Source organism: Pteropus vampyrus, unplaced genomic scaffold (genome assembly GCF_000151845.1).
Source record: "Pteropus vampyrus isolate Shadow unplaced genomic scaffold, Pvam_2.0 Scaffold31, whole genome shotgun sequence".
Taxonomy (NCBI): Eukaryota; Metazoa; Chordata; class Mammalia; order Chiroptera; family Pteropodidae; genus Pteropus; species Pteropus vampyrus.
The window spans coordinates 5,005,604-5,017,751 of NW_011888812.1; the positions used below are offsets into that span (position 1 = coordinate 5,005,604).

The 12,148-nt window shown below is 35.4% G+C and overlaps 1 non-coding gene and 1 pseudogene across 1 annotated transcript; one reads left to right on the forward strand and one right to left on the reverse strand.

Annotated features, from left to right (window-relative positions):
• Nucleotides 1–2,275: 2,275 nt before the first annotated feature.
• LOC111737861 lies at nt 2,276–2,394 on the forward strand (annotated as a pseudogene).
• A 6,941-nt stretch (nt 2,395–9,335) lies between these two features.
• On the reverse strand, nt 9,336–9,454 carry LOC111737802. Its single transcript, XR_002779583.1, has one exon. It is a non-coding gene; the product is annotated as a 5S ribosomal RNA (ribosomal RNA).
• Nucleotides 9,455–12,148: the final 2,694 nt, after the last annotated feature.

Sequence of the window (12,148 nt, forward strand, 5' to 3'; positions counted from 1 at the left end):
TACCAACTACTGCTCTAAAATAAAAGAGTTTAAATATAGGGAATTCTTCTGTTAATTTGTTCAACTGAATGGAGACTATTCTCCGTGTAGGTAAAGACTGATAATGGAAGATGTAATTCATAATGAATTGGACTCTATACTAGTACTTTTCATTGGCTTTCCCCTTCCTGATGTGCTAGCCACGCCCCCCCTCCACTGCAACTGCTCTATCTACGTGGATAACTCCTCCTCAAATCTCATCTCATCTATGAGATCTACCCTGATTAACTCATTTCAAATTACAGGTTTTCTACCATTATTGCGCAATAGATTCCCCTTTACCGTATTATACATTTTATTTTTCCCCTAAGGCATTTATTATCCTTTAATATATAGCATATTTATTCATTTTGTCTATAGTTTAGTACTTGTCTTTCCATAATAAAAATGATCTTTCCCTGTTTTGTTTGTTGATATATCACAAGTGCCTAATATAATACTTAGTACATAGTATATTTTCAATAAATATTTGTTGACTAAATATTACCCATGGTATCTTATTTTTCTGTTGTTGTTAGGTTGGATTTGCAAAGCATTAATTTCCTTATAGTTAAAGTGCATAAGTGACTAGAAGACTTCATTTAATATTAAATTTAATCTGCCATTGAGATATTGAACTTTCAATGTCTTGTTAAACATAAATGTGATTTCACTTAATTTCTGATTCTTTCCCCATTCAAACAGATATAATGTTTTCTAATCCTACCTCGAAATTCACCTCCAATACAATTCCAAATATCTGTTGATTTTCTCCCCAGAAAGTCTCACATTAGTGATCATAAAGCTCTTTGAAAATATTTCGGAAACAAGAGGCTATTTAAATGCAAGCCCAGTATGATAACGAAGGAGAGACATTGCAAGACACAAGTGAAAGATAAAGTGTGCTTGGGTTTATCCTAGAGCTGTACTGGGATTCCTGTAATGATTAATGATGCAATAATATAATAAGAACTCAGTGGCCATGAGGCAGTGGCATTTGCAAATAAAGAATGAGATCGGAAAGTAATCAGCAGCAACTCTGAACTTAGTTAAGGTTCCAAGTTATGCACCATTTTTTATATCATGTTAGTTCATTTCCTTTCATATTACTACCCTAAATCATTTTGCTCTAAGGAAGAAAGAACAGCTGAGTTGAGTATGAAGATTAACGGGAAGTATATCTATCTCTGTTTGCTAGAATGAGCACCTAAATTTTAGAAAGCAGATCAGAACTTCTTGGTTTGCAAATTGGACTGGAAAATTACCCACGCACAAGTTTTCTGCTTAAAATACTTTCTAACCCTGATCATGCTGGAAATAATGCACTGTTGGTCCTTATTAAACCACCTACAAGCTGTGAAGAGATCACAGATATATGACTAAAATTCAAAGCAAATCGAAAAAAGGCAAGTCTCCACAACACATTAATCAGAGTGAAAGCTTGATTATTTGAATGGGAGCTATTTATTAATTCAAAAAGTATGCTTCTTTGGACTTTTGCTTCTCTGTTTCTTGATATCACCATTTTTTTCCCCCCAGAAACTCAGACCTGCATTGTTAGTTGACTGTTTGACTGCTCCATCTAGACATCTTGCCCAAAGGCCAATGACACCATAAACCTATAATGTCTACAATAGAATCTGTCACCTTTCCCTTAAAATGCTTGTTAATAGTATCAGTCACACAGATTGGATTCCTCCTTCTGCACTTATATTATCTATTTACCAGAAATCACAAAGATTCTATATTCTGAGTATCCTTCATATTTTGTCTATTCTCACCCACATTATCCTAATATAGGCCTTTATAACCTTTCTACTTTGTCATTGTAATTGCTTTTTCACTGGTCTACTGCCTTCTCTCTTCACAAGGCAATATCCTGCACCTAGATTAATCTTTCTAAATTATAGCTCTGACAATAACCTGTTCAAATACCTACCAACTCTTTAATATCTACCAAATTCAGGATAAATTTCTTGTCTTTGCATTCGAGTCATCCTAGATATCATTGAACTACTTTTCTGACAGCATCAACAAAGTGCTGTCAAACAGAGACAAAAACTGTGACCAAAGCCCCTTTAGCTTTCCAATGTCACTGCTTTTGCTCAGTACATTCCCTATTGAAAACACCCTCTCTCAACTCTTCCACCTTTGAAAACTCTACCCATTAATCTCACACATGCATTTCTTTGTTAACATATTTCTTAAAAAAAAAAAAAAATGTTGCATCCTACCTCTGCTGAATAGCCATAATCCAGTCTACGGCCATGCCACCCTGAATGTGCCCGATCTCGTCTGATCTCAAAAGCTAACCAGGGTCAGGCCTGGTTAGTACTTGGATGGGAGACCACTTAGGAATATCAGATGCTGTAGGCATTAAAATTATATGCATAATCCTTTGTTAGTATTTGCCCATTAACGATTAGGGCAAGAAGGACTGAGCTTCATTCATATTTATATCTTTCTTGGCTTCTTGCACAAGGTACCATACATAGTAAGCACTCATGACATGCATGTGGAAATGAGTAACTTAAAACCAGAAATACGATGAAAGATATGACTAAAGATTTCTAAACATCAGCTAGTAGTTTCCAATCTTTTAAGATTTCAGTTTCTATAACTGTTTATTTTTTTACTCTATCTTGAAAATTCTGAATAATATTTTTTCACCAAGGAGGTCAAATGTATTTAAATTCATCAAATATTTGAAGTTAATCAAATATTAAAATTTGAAGTTATTAATATTTGAAGTTAATCAAATATTGAAAACAAATTTGTAAAAAAGAAAAATCTAAATTTCTGTATGAGTACATTAAATAACAAGATATAGCCTTCAATCTCAAAACAGCTAAGTTTGAAGTAGAGATGAACCTAAATGTTTTGATGAGACATCTACAACTACTACAATGGTATATGAAAATATTTGTTAGTTACATAGTTGACAAATGACTGCTAATAACTCTGTGTTTTATTGTCAAAATTCACAGATAACACACAAGTTTGTTGCCTACATTGATAGCCAAAAAGTATTTTAAAAATATTTTTACACTCACAAGTAAATGAAAATAGTGATATAAACTTGGCATCAAAGTTCGAGGACACCTTCCTCTACTTGAAAGACCATGAAATCTAAAATCTTCTCAACTAGAAGCTTGGTCTTCTCCCTCTCCTACCACCACAATAGCATCTCTGTCATAGTATTTACATACATTAAAGTCAATTTAAAGCCAATTTTACAGCTTTTAAAAAATCTTAGCATTTTTTTTACAATGCCCTTGAGACCACCTGAGTCAATCTAAAATATGTCAAAGCAAAACATTTGGTTCAAATGCCTAAAATCAACAAATAATGACTCTTTCTCAGAGAAGACAATTCCATAATACTTCTTTTACATCTGCAAAGACCCTATTTCTAAGTAAGGTCACATTCTTAGGTTTGGGTACAACCTAAGTTTTAGGGGACACTATTCAATCTACCACAAGCAGTAAAATGAAATTTTTCCCATGGACTATTTGATCCTAAAGTAGCCACCGGGGAAAAAAAGACTAAGAAGAAGTGAAAATTAAATGGAAGGAAGAATCCTGAATTGGATGTACATAAAAAATAACACTGGGGTAATTGACAAAACTTGAAATAGTATTGCACAAATGTTACTTTCATAATTTTTTAATCATCGTGTTTACATAAAAGTTATCATTTGGCAAAGCTGGGTAAAGAGTATATGAGAATCTCTTGATCTATTTTTGTGACCTTTTTTATAAAATTATTTCAAAATCAAAAGTTAGAAAAACACTTAAAAAGAGAGAACAATAATTTTGAGAAGCAAAAACCTGGGCAGACGCACCTCCAATTTCCTTCAAAATGTTATCTTTCCAGAATTAATGTATTCATTTATTCAAAGTATTAACCATTCTCGTATTACCAAATCTAAAATCTCTAAACTTGTTTTGCAGTTGGTACTGTTGGATTATCCCCACCTCTTCTCTGTTTTTTTAGCAATTGCCCTGGGAATTGATCAAATTGCTGAGATTTTTAATTAGGCTAAGTTATATGTATATTACTGGATTTACTTGCTTAAAGCAAAAAAAAAAAAAAATCTAAAGAAAAACATATCCTGTTTATTACATTACAAGATAATTATACAACTTAAAATTGCAATTTTGTCTTCATGAACCCAAAAGAAAAGTGTAATTATTAATTATTACGATACCATTTAATCACTGCATTTGCAAATATTTGCTTTGAACCTAGTGACAGTTTCTATATTGAAAATCACCACTTTTGATGAAATAGTAAATAATTAGGAAACCAATGTCACAGTGAGTTTACACAGACATTATATCATCAAAAGGAGATACAAGTTTGACCTAGTTTTCCTGAAGTAAGGAATACCTCATAGTAACTGCTTTCTTTCACTTACATAACCTGGCTGCCAAGTATGATTCTTCCTTCCCTCTTATTTATCACTGTCCAAAACAAACATATCCACTTAGTCTAATGCAGGGCATTCCACTACTAGTGTTTCCCCACCATATCCAACAATCACAGACCACCATACCCGACAATGTAATCCAATGTCTCTTGTCTGAAAGTTTGCCTTTTACTTGGCCTCATTGATTAGTTAGCTTGAACAGAAAACCACCCATAATACTCTCCAAACATACATGCAAGCTATACACACTCATCAACTGTTTATTTATAATATACATATAATTAAAAACAAATGAAAAGATGTCTACAATGATAAAGGAAAAAGTCCAAACCTCTTACTGCTGATTTCAAAGCTCTGAATAACTTGGGCCCCTTTCCAGCATCCTTTCTTGTTATTTCCCACAATGAATCCAACTTTTACTTGCCACTGTAAAAGCACTCTACACTGACATGCCTCTGCTTGGTGCTGATCCCTCTACCAGAAATCTCATCTATTCCACTGGCATCAATGAGTACCATTTTGCTGGAGACTTTCACATTCCTCATAGTTGCTCAATTTTCCTTTCTGAGTTCCAGTCCATGTTTTCAAATGTTTAACTGGTCTTAATTCAGTGTGATGTCTCAGAGTTCTTCAAATTCAAACAGACCCCAAAGAGTTTCTACCTTTTCTGCGATCCAAATGCATTCTATGTTCTCTGTTCTCTATATCAGTGAATGGAACTACATGGCAGTAATTTCCCTAAGTCAGAAACTCAGTTTTACCATTAATTTTATTTTTTCTTATACATCTAGAGTATATTCAATGTTCTATCTTGTTGAATTGAAGACCTAGTAATCTCTTGAATCCATTCACTTCTTTTCATTTCCATTTAATGCTCTAAATGGACACTATTTTATCTTTTTTATTATTTTTTAATCAGGAATCCCCAACACTCTGGCCACAGACTGGTACTGGTCTATGGCCTGTTAGGAACTGGGCCGCACAGCAGGAGGTGAGCAGCAGGTGAGCTACCAGAAGCTTTATCTGTATTTGCAGCTGCTCCCCAGCGCTAGCATCACTACCTCAGCTTCACTTCAGATCATCAAGCATTAGATTCTCATAGGAGCACAGGTCCCTGGTTGGGGACCGCCACATTAAGTATTTTCTCCACTCTTGTCTGTCCCCACCAGTGTGAGACAGAAGACTTTCCTGTGTACTTTTCCTAATATGGACATCGGCATCCCCCACTAGATCACATCTCTCTCTATTTTTTTACAACTGCATCTCCACGCCTGGTACACTCTAGCCCATATGTATATTTATTACTTTTGTCATTTTTTTAAATGTATAAAGTAAGGGTAAGAAATTAAAAGTGATTATTTAGTTAGCTATGATAAAATCAATAAAAGTGAGTTGTATGATACAGCAAAAAAAAAAACAAATCACTTTAAAAGAAATCTAAAACCAATGGTTTATTAGCTGATTTATTCAATTTTAGAATATAATAGAAGGAAAAAACTGGAATTGTGATTTGCATGTGTATGTAGTTTCCAGTTGCCCAAAAGTCATTTAGCTCTTTATTTCTACAAAGTCCAAACTGGACTGGCTGATTTGTTAAGACTTTCTCCCATTCTGGAAACTTGGCACATCAAAAGACCAGAGGGTCACCTATATCAAAGAATCTTGAGGATAAAAAAGATTTTTCACCTAGATAAAACCTAAAAGTCTCCATGGGATATTTATTTATTATTGGAACCTTATTCTAAGATCAAACATGTCCCAACTCAGCCAGATACCAATCTAAACTAGGTATCAATTGATTAAAAAGTGAGAAGCAAATAGATGAAACCAGTCAAATGCCAAGACTTAAACATTCTCAGTCTTGAAAAACGAGGTTGTTGAAAAACTTTCCAATTCACATCGACAAAAACTGAAGCAGCGTCCTGCTGTGAATCATGCAGGGGAGCGTGAGTAAAGTTAACCAATAAAATAAAATCAACAAAAAAAATCGAAGTCATTAAAATCAATAAGCAGCAAATCCATTGAAAAATCTGTTAAAACTCAGAATACCACTAATGTTTCTCTGTCTTAAGCTTTTACCCCAAGAGCTTCGTATTTGTAATAAGATGACACGCTGTCACCCCCTTTAAAAACTAAATACTTCCCTCCATGATCACAGATAGAAAGAATATTTCCCATTTCTCTGATTTCTTATTTCGTTACCTGTTAGTTGTTCACAGAGCTCTTCCTTCGGCTTCACAATTCTGGAAAGCAGGTAGGCTGGTCTTTTCTTTCTGCACACTTCCATGCACAATTCTGGCACAGCGTGAACAATTAAGCCTTAATGAATTGACTTGAAGAATATATCCAGCAAATCTTTTGTACTTTAAATTTCATTCTACCTGAGATCTTCTCATTCTAAAGAGAAACATTTCCCCTGCCGGAAGCTTTCAAACTTGGCTACAAAATTAAAATCACCTGAAAAGCAATTCAAAAAACCAAATTGGCTCCTCCCTAAACCAATCAAATCAGAGAAAGGCTCAAGCAAAGTCGAGTATGTGTAATGATTATCTTGGAGTGCTTATTAAAATTCAGATTTCTGAGCCATACAGCCAAAGGATCTGATTATGCCTAGGTAGGGCATTGGAACCTGCATTTTGAGAAGTAGCCTCTAGGTTGTAATCTTTAGAGTTCATGTTGAAATGGCAGTGCTGGATTCCGTCTCTTACATAATGCATCTTTGTACGGCTAAGCCTGGATTCAACATTTTAAAGGTTAATAAAGTTTGCAGATGTCTTCACAACAGTTGTGCACCAATTAGATTGAGGAAAGAATCCATTCAGGAAAAGAATATATTTTAAGTTAAAAACAATGCCTTTTAATAAGCCTCTGTTGTCACCACCATGCTAAGAATTGATAGCTGGGTTTTGCTATACTAAATTTAAGAACTATTAAACTTAATAACTATTTAATGCTTTGTTGGTGACTTGTTTTATGATAGTCCTTCTCTACTAAGATCCTTAAGGTTATAAATGATTAGAAGCATGAAATATGGAGTTATATCTGAATTTTAGTCCCAGCTCTATTACAGCCACACACCATATAAGGACATTCTAGTCAAGGATCTATGGCATATATGGTCCCATAAGATTATAATGGAGCTGAAAAATTCCTGTGGCCTATTGACATCATAGCTATTGTAAGGTCATAGTGTAAAACATTACTGTTTTGTACTGGTTTCAGTCTGATGAAATTGGATAGAAATGCCTGGGGATACTCACCTGGGCCCCATCATGTTTCCTGCAGACTTCTCTTTCTAAATCAAAGTTACAACTGGACGTCTCTCATGGTTCTTATAACAGTTGCAAGATGCTCTTTAGCAAAAACCATTAGGAAACTTCAAAGATTAAAAAAGAGTCAATTACTTACAAGCCCTGGAGCATACGAGGCCTGCCCGGAGCTCCCAGGCAAGGTTGTGGGAGGAGTAGGTACAAAGCCTGTGCTTCTGCCTTAATTGAGGTCAATCTTGGGGCCATAGGGTTTTTAAAGCTTACTCATTGGTGAATTTAAAACATAAGTGAGAATTTAAAGGTGGGAAGAGATAAAAAACAAGTAGCCCTAAAGGTCAGTCACTGAAATCGAGATCTCCAAAACAAAGGAACCTCAATAGGAGTAGGCGGACTGGCTCTTTATCTAGTTGTGTGGCTGACAGTATGTTTATTTGAGATTGCCTTCCTTGAAGTGGCATCCCCTCTTGTAAGTAGGTACCTGGGCAAGGCAATGGAAGCTTAAGTCAGGCATTTGCATTACAACAAGAAAAGCCAACTGTCAGGGCTAATACTACAATTACATGTTTGTGGTGATGCCAGCTGCAACATAGCATAGCACATAAATAGTATAGCAATAGTATGCTATACTATTTAGTTCATGTTAAGTGTACTCTGTGACTTTTACACAACTACGAAATCGCCTAAGGACACATTGCACAGAACATATCCCTATGTGTTGAGTGGTGCATGACTCTCCTTTCTAATTCACATAAAGACATGCCCAAAATTTGCTCCTCTTTAAAGCATGAATACAAATGCACTTAACTCATAGGATTAGTTAATCTGAGGTCATTTATGAGAAATGTTTAGCACAGCACATGGCAAGCATTCTATATTTGTTTGTTCGTTTTGTCCAAAAGCTACAAACTACTTCATAGTACTTTGTATACTACCTTGCAGCAGGCATAAACCTGGACATTTTATAGCAATTGCTAAATATTTATTAATTTCACACTAGTAAAAAACTAACATTTTAAAAAATGTCTGCTGGACATACAGCACTGTGCTAATGCTTTGCATCCATTATCTTATTTATATATCACAACAAACTCATAGGCAAATAGGCAGATAGGAAATTTGCTCACGGTCAGAGTCTTCAAAGGCAGAGCTGAGATTTGAACCTACGGTTGCCTTCCGTATCAATGTTCTTTCCATTATACTACACAGTGCCACTCTCAAGAGGAGCTCGCCTGCCCTTATTGTTATGCCTTCCCATGGAGTGATGAAACCACAGAGTCAAGAGAACATGCCCATCAGAGCTCCCAACCAGTTTTAATCCACACTCCAGTTAAATTACCCAGGACCCGAGATTTCTCTACTCAAACACCCCTGGGCCAACTAAGGCAGACTAAGGCACTCTCCAAGGCCTGAGAGACAGCCACAGGGAAGTGTGGTGGACTTGGGAGCTTCACTTTTTGGTGGTTTCTGGAAGAGATGAATGGAACAGGGCGGGAGAAGAGAAGGTGATAGGGTCTTCTCAAGCCAAACAGTCTGAGAGTCCAAGAAAGTTAAATTTACACCTTCCTACTAGGCTGGAATAAAGGCATATTTTTTCTTTTTTCTTTTTTTTTTTTTAATGCCTGCAGCACCTGGTCTTCCTAGGTGGTCTCCCATCACAGTACTAACCAGGCCCAACCCTGCTTAGCTTCTGAGATCAGATAGAATCAGGCGTGTTCAGGGTAGCATGGCCGTAGACATAAAGGCATATTTTCAATGTAAGGAGATGAAATATGTTTTATTTACCGGTTTCTTAGGTTAATTTATAACTTTAAACTATTCAGACACATGGTATGTGGCCTTCTGTTAGTCTTATCCAGAACCCCATGAATGTTGTGGTGGGAGCATCTGTAAATAAATATATGTTGCTAGTTTTGCTTAGCAGAGAAAATCATTATTTAACTCAGATAAGCCTCAGAGAAAGATCATAAGCATAGCAATTATGGTTACCTTGCCTACTTCAAAAATACTTTGAAGTGATTTCTATTAAAAGATCAGAGGACATCAATCAAAATTTAAAAGAAAAATTCAACCACAAAAAAAAGAGGGAAAGAAATATGAAAATGGAGGATGACAGATATGATGAATAGCACTAAAGGGAACATACAATTAAATAGACTCTTCTATTGATAGAGAGAATCTTGGACGTGCTTGGCTTTAAGTTACTCAATGCTGATAGTCCAGAGACGTGTATTAGGAGGAAGTCTCACCACCCAGTTAATATTACACAGAGTGAAGCCTCTCTGTGGTCATTAGCATAATTGGATATGCGGTTCTCTCCACCTGAAATTTTTCAAGAGCAAAAAGAAGAGCCAGCAAAAGCAAATGCTCCTTGTTAAACTCTATGCCCAAGAAGGTTTTTCTGCTCTATAAAACCATCTTTCATTCAATATCCATATGTGAAAGTATACACTGCTAGACTCTCATCCAGGAAATGGAGAAGGACACTCTACCTCTGGAGGCAATTAAAAAATAATTTCTCATCATTACATATAGTTATGTTTCTGAAATGTTCTTGAACAATTCACATATAAAAAAATTGGTCATATTTTAAAAATTACTTTATTCTATATCAGAAAAATTTTAAATGTATGTTTTTGAGAACTCCGATGACAAATATTTTCTCTATTGAAGACTGGTGTGGGAAAAAAATATGTTCGTATAATTATTTATTTGTTCATTAAATAATCATGGAGCGTTCCAGGCAGAGAGCTAGGTACTGAGTAGATAGAGTATATACGTCAAATTTGGCCCACCATTCTTGGCGCTTACAGTATAATGCAGGATCGGCAATTTTTTTTTTTTTTTTTGCATACACACACTAGATAGTAAATATTTTAGGCTTTGTGAGTCAAGAGGCAGAATGTAGACACTCGGACATTCAGAGGGAAAACAGATTTTCATAATTTTGTATTGACGTGAATAATCATCCTTCACCAGTAATTCTAGGCTTAGCAGTTCAGGCTTGATTTAATTTTACCTAGATGGTTTTATACATGCACTTATTCATTCAATCATTCATTAAATATTTCATAATATCCTACATGGTGCTGGGCCCATATAAAAGTCAATTTTTAGTATACCCTCATACCACTCCATTTAATTTTAATAAAACTACTCAGTTCAAAATAATTATTATATGGGAAAAACATTTTCACACACACACACATCATCTCGTGTCATCTAAGCCCCATAACACCGAGAGACTAGAAGCCCTAGTTAGGAGATTAGAAAATGTATAGCCTCTCCAAGAATGAAAATTTCTTAGAGACATTCTAACTCACCTCAAAGACATGCTTCTAAGTACATTCCTGTATGGGCTTTATTAGTCTTTCTTGTAGAAAGCGGGAGTGGGATGGGAGGGCCACAACTTTAATTCATCCACCTATTCACCCATCTGTCCATCTATTCATTCATTCATGTTTATTGAGAACCTCCTATATATTTAGCATTGAGGATAAGATATATACCTAGTCCCATGCAATGTAGTAACCACTGCTTTAACAACAGGTGCCTCTCTGCCCTAAAAAAGTAGAAATAAGCTTTTCTCAGAAAAGCGCTTGAGAAAATGAAAAGCCATTGCTTTCTCACTGAATCTGCTTATTTACTCAGGTGAGTCAGTACCTCTACTTAATCACCCAGACCCCAACCCTCCCCTATGAATAAAACATATGAAAACAATCACTGTGCAGTGACATTGGCACCAATTTCTATCTTTGTTTTGGCTATCTTTTTTATACAGAATGATTTTAAAACACCCATTCACATTCAACTTAAGTCACATGATTCCCAGAAATAACTGTGACAACCCTGGTCCCATTCGGCTCCTGTGGGATATGGATGTAGGTTGTTCTATCTTAGTACACTGGAAAATACCTCTTGCACAGATTGAAGAAAAGACAACTTGGGAATTCTCTCTTTTCTATAATGCCTACGTTAATCAGTATAATAGTTAATTGGTAATAAAAGTCAGACTTTATCTGTAGTTGTCTAAGTGCCAGACCTCATCCTAATACATGAGCAGATGAATGACTTTTAGGTTACAGGTTTCTCTTCTAATGAGGAAGGATAATAAAAATATGGAGGTGTTAAAATTCATTTAATTATATTTGTGAGAGAATAAAGCTATTTTGAAGTGTTCTTTTCATCCAATAGCCTATGATCACCTTCAGACATTATTTTCACCATAAATTTCAGTAGACACGTCCTGGAGCTGAATTACAAGATTACACCATGTTGCTAAAGCTGGAGGTAAAGCTCTTCATTCTGCCACACTATGCTTATCTTCCTCTGCCCCAGGAAAGATATATTGACTGGTTATCTATAAAATTCAGTTTCCTGTCTTTAGTGAAGCTTATATATTTCTTATTCTAGAAAAAACAAATTACTGTCT